Genomic DNA, 6214 nt, shown 5'->3' with positions numbered 1-6214 from the left:
GCATTAGCATTAGCATCTGCAATGTCTACAGCAGCAACGTCTTCCTTAATGTCACTGGTATAAAGTCAGATGCTGTTTGAAACCACGGATACGTGTGGGATGAGATGAGGGATGAGATGCCAGATGAGATTCCGGATGAGATGCCGGATGAGATGAGGGATGAGATGCGGGATGAGATGAGGGATGCGATGCGGGATGAGATGCGGGATGAGATGAGGGATGAGATGCCGGATGAGATGCCGGATGAGATGAGGGATGAGATGCGGGATGAGATGAGGGATGCGATGCGGGAAGAGATACAGGATGAGATGCAGGATGAGATGCCGGATGAGATGCCGGATGAGATGTGGGATGCGATGCGGGATGAGATGCGGGATGAGATGAGGGATGAGATTCCGGATGAGATGCCGGATGAGATGCCGGATGAGATGAGGGATGCGATGCGGGATGAGATGCGGGATGAGATGAGGGATGAGATTCCGGATGAGATGCCGGATGAGATGAGGGATGAGATGCGGGATGAGATGAGGGATGCGATGCGGGAAGAGATACAGGATGAGATGCAGGATGAGATGCCGGATGAGATGCCGGATGAGATGTGGGATGCGATGCGGGATGAGATGCGGGATGAGATGCGGGAAGAGATACAGGATGAGATGCAGGATGAGATGACGGATGTGATGTGGGATGAGATGAGGGATGCGATGCGGGATGAGATGCGGGATGAGATGAGGGATGAGATGCCGGATGAGATGAGGGATGAGATGCCGGATGAGATGAGGGATGAGATGCCGGATGAGATGAGGGATTAGATGCCGGATGAGATGCCGGATGAGATGCCGGATGAGGTGCGGGATGAGATGCCGGATGAGATGAGGGATGAGATGCCGGATGAGGTGCGGGATGAGATGCCGGATGAGATGAGGGATGAGATGCCGGATGAGATGAGGGATGAGATGCCGGATGAGATGAGGGATGAGATGCCGGATGAGATGAGGGATTAGATGCCGGATGAGATGCCGGATGAGATGCCAGATGAGATGAGGGATGAGATGCCAGATGAGATGCGGGATGCAATGCGGGATGAGATGCTGGATGAGATGCCGGATGAGATGAGGGATGCGATGCGGGATGAGATGCCGGATGAGATGCCGGATTAGATGAGGGATGAGATGCCGGATGAGATTCGGGATGAGGTGCGGGATGAGATTCGGGATGAGGTGCGGGATGCGATGCCGGATGAGATGCCGGATGAGACGAGGGATGAGATGCCGGATGAGATTCGGGATGAGATGCCGGATGAGATTCGGGATGAGATGCCGGATGAGATTCGGGATGAGATGCCGGATGAGATGAGGGATGAGATGCCAGATGAGATGAGGGATGAGATGCCGGATGAGATGAGGGATGAGATGCCGGATGAGATGAGGGATGTGATGCCGGATGAGATGCCGGATGAGATGAGGGATGAGATGCCAGATGAGATGCCGGATGAGATGCCGGATGAGATGAGGGATGAGATGCCGGATGAGATGAGGGATGAGATGCCGGATGAGATGCCGGATGAGATGAGGGATTAGATGCCAGATGAGATGCCAGATGAGATGCCGGATGAGATGCCGGATGAGATGAGGGATGAGATGCCGGATGAGATGAGGGATGAGATGCCAGATGAGATGCCAGATGAGATGCCGGATGAGATGCCGGATGAGATGAGGGATGAGATGCAGGATGAGATGCCGGATGAGATGAGGGATGAGATGCTGGATGAGATGCCGGATGAGATGAAGGATGAGATGATTGATGAGATGCCGGATGAGATGCTGGATGAGATGCCGGATGAGATGTCAGATGAGATGCCGGATGAGATGAGGGATGAGATGCCGGATGAGATGAGGGATGAGATGCCGGATGAGATGAGGGATGTGATGCCGGATGAGATGCCGGATGAGATGAGGGATTAGATGCCAGATGAGATGCCAGATGAGATGCCGGATGAGATGCCGGATGAGATGAGGGATGAGATGCTGGATGAGATGCCGGATGAGATGAAGGATGAGATGATTGATGAGATGCCGGATGAGATGCTGGATGAGATGCCGGATGAGATGTCAGATGAGATGCCGGATGAGATGAGGGATGAGATGCCGGATGAGATGAGGGATGAGATGCCAGATGAGATGGCGGATGAGAGGAGGGAAGAGATGCCGGATGAGATGAGGGATGAGATGCCGGATGAGATGCCGGATGAGATGCCGGATGAGATGCAGGATGAGATGCCGGATGAGATGAGGGATGAGATGCTGGATGAGATGCCGGATGAGATGAAGGATGAGATGATTGATGAGATGCCGGATGAGATGCTGGATGAGATGCCGGATGAGATGTCAGATGAGATGCCGGATGAGATGAGGGATGAGATGCCGGATGAGATGAGGGATGAGATGCCAGATGAGATGGCGGATGAGAGGAGGGAAGAGATGCCGGATGAGATGAGGGATGAGATGCCGGATGAGATGAGGGATGAGATGCCGGATATGATGCCGGATGAAATGAGGGATGAGATGCCGGATGAGATGAGGGATGAGATGCCGGATGAGATGAGGGATGAGATGCAGGATGCGATGCGGGATGAGATGCGGGATGAGATGCCAGATGAGATTCGGGATGCGATGCGGGATGAGATGCCGGAAGAGATGCCGGATGCGATGCCGGATGAGATGCCGGATGAGATGAGGGATGACATGCCGGATGAGATTCGGGATTAGATGCGGGATGAGATGCCGGATGAGATGAGGGATGAGATGCCGGATGAGATTCGGGATTAGATGCCGGATGAGATGCCGGATGAGTTGAGGGATGAGATGCCGGATGAGATGAGGGATGAGATGCCGGATGAGATGAGGGATGAGATGCGGGATGCGATGCCGGATGAGATGCCGGATGAGATGAGGGATGAGATGCCGGATGAGATTCGGGATTAGATGCGGGATGAGATGCCGGATGAGATGAGGGATTAGATGCCGGATGAGATGCCGGATGAGATGAGGGATGAGATGCCGGATGAGATGAGGGATGAGATGCCGGATGAGATGAGGGATGAGATGAGGGATGAGATGCAGGATGCGATGCGGGATGAGATGCTGGATGAGATTCGGAATGCGATGCGGGATGAGATGCTGGATGAGATGCCGGATGAGATTCGGGATGAGATGCGGGATGCGATGCGGGATGAGATGCCGGATGAGATGCCGGATTAGATGAGGGATGAGATGCCGGATGAGATGCGGGATGCGATGCCGGAAGAGATGCCGGATGAGATGAGGGATGAGATGCTCGATGAGATTCGGGATTAGATGCGGGATGAGATGCGGGATGAGATGAGGGATGAGATGCCGGATGAGATTCGGGATTAGATGCCGGATGAGATGCCGGATGAGATGAGGGATGATATGCTGGATGAGATGAGGGATGAGATGCCGGATGAGATGAGGGATGAGATGCCGGATGAGATGAGGGATGAGATGCCGGATGAGATGAGGGATGAGATGCCGGATGAGATGCCGGATGAGATGAGGGATGTGATGCCGGATTAGATGCGGGATGAGATGCCGGATGAGATGAGGGATTAGATGCCGGATGAGATGAGGGATGAGATGCCGGATGAGATGAGGGATGAGATGAGGGATGAGATGCGGGATGAGATTCGGGATTAGATGCGGGATGAGATGCGGGATGAGATGAGGGATGAGATGCCGGATGAGATGAGGGATTAGATGCCGGATGAGATGAGGGATGAGATGCCGGATGAGATGAGGGATGATATGCTGGATGAGATGAGGGATGAGATGCCGGATGAGATGAGGGATGAGATGAGGGATGAGATGCCGGATTAGATGAGGGATGAGATGCCGGATGAGATTCGGGATGAGGTGCGGGATGCGATGCCGGATGAGACGAGGGATGAGATGCCGGATGAGATGAGGGATGAGATGCCAGATGAGATGAGGGATGAGATGCCGGATGAGATGAGGGATGAGATGCCAGATGAGATGAGGGATGAGATGCCGGATGAGATGAGGGATGAGATGCCGGATGAGATGAGGGATGTGATGCCGGATGAGATGCCGGATGAGATGAGGGATGAGATGCCAGATGAGATGCCGGATGAGATGCCGGATGAGATGAGGGATGTGATGCCGGATGAGATGCCGGATGAGATGAGGGATTAGATGCCAGATGAGATGCCAGATGAGATGCCGGATGAGATGCCGGATGAGATGAGGGATGAGATGCCGGATGAGATGAGGGATGAGATGCCAGATGAGATGCCGGATGAGATGAGGGATGAGATGCAGGATGAGATGCCGGATGAGATGAGGGATGAGATGCTGGATGAGATGCCGGATGAGATGCCGGATGAGATGAAGGATGAGATGATTGATGAGATGCCGGATGAGATGCTGGATGAGATGCCGGATGAGATGCCGGATGAGATGTCAGATGAGATGCCAGATGAGATGAGGGATGAGATGCCGGATGAGATGAGGGATGTGATGCCGGATGAGATGCCGGATGAGATGAGGGATTAGATGCCAGATGAGATGCCAGATGAGATGCCGGATGAGATGCCGGATGAGATGAGGGATGAGATGCCGGATGAGATGAGGGATGAGATGCCAGATGAGATGCCAGATGAGATGCCGGATGAGATGCCGGATGAGATGAGGGATGAGATGCAGGATGAGATGCCGGATGAGATGAGGGATGAGATGCTGGATGAGATGCCGGATGAGATGCCGGATGAGATGCCGGATGAGATGCCAGATGAGATGTCAGATGAGATGCCGGATGAGATGAGGGATGAGATGCCGGATGAGATGAGGGATGAGATGCCAGATGAGATGCCGGATGAGAGGAGGGAAGAGATGCCGGATGAGATGAGGGATGAGATGCCGGATGAGATGAGGGATGAGATGCCGGATATGATGCCGGATGAAATGAGGGATGAGATGCCGGATGAGATGAGGGATGAGATGCCGGATGAGATGAGGGATGAGATGCCGGATGAGATGAGGGATGAGATGAGGGATGAGATGCAGGATGCGATGCGGGATGAGATGCGGGATGAGATGCCAGATGAGATTCGGGATGCGATGCGGGATGAGATGCCGGAAGAGATGCCGGATGCGATGCCGGATGAGATGCCGGATGAGATGAGGGATGACATGCCGGATGAGATTCGGGATTAGATGCCGGATGAGATGCCGGATGAGTTGAGGGATGAGATGCCGGATGAGATGAGGGATGAGATGCCGGATGAGACGAGGGATGAGATGCCGGATGAGATGAGGGATGAGATGCCGGATGAGATGCCGGATGAGATGAGGGATGAGATGCCGGATGAGATGATTGATGAGATGATTGATGAGATGCCGGATGAGATGCCGGATGAGATGAGGGATGAGATGCCGGATGAGATGCCGGATGAGATGAGGGATGAGATGCCGGATGAGATGCCGGATGAGATGAGGGATGAGATGCCGGATGAGATGCCGGATGAGATGAGGGATGAGATGCCGGATGAGATGCCGGATGAGACGAGGGATGAGATGCCGGATGAGATGCCGGATGAGATGTCGGATGAGATGAGGGATGAGATGCCGGATGAGATGCCGGATGAGATGTCGGATGAGATGCCGGATGAGAAGAGGGATGAGATGCCGGATGAGATGTCGGATGAGATGCCGGATGAGACGAGGGATGAGATGCCGGATGAGATGCCGGATGAGATGAGGGATGGAATGCCGGATGAGATGTCGGATGAGATGCCGGATGAGATGTCGGATGAGATGTCGGATGAGATGCCGGATGAGACGAGGGATGAGATGCCGGATGAGATGAGGGATGGAATGCCGGATGAGATGTCGGATGAGATGCCGGATGAGACGAGGGATGAGATGCCGGATGAGACGAGGGATGAGATGCCGGATGAGACGAGGGATGAGATGCCGGATGAGACGAGGGATGAGATGAGGGATGAGACGAGGGATGAGATGCCGGATGAGATGCCGGATGAGATGAGGGATGAGATGCCGGATGAGACGAGGGATGAGATGCCGGATGAGACGAGGGATGAGATGCCGGATGAGATGCCGGATGAGATGAGGGATGAGATGCCGGATGAGATGAGGGATGAGATGCCGGATGAGAT

This window comes from Telmatherina bonti, assembly GCF_933228915.1.
Source record: "Telmatherina bonti genome assembly, chromosome: 9".
Classification (NCBI taxonomy): domain Eukaryota; kingdom Metazoa; phylum Chordata; class Actinopteri; order Atheriniformes; family Telmatherinidae; genus Telmatherina; species Telmatherina bonti.
This window is presented reverse-complemented; position numbering follows the sequence as displayed.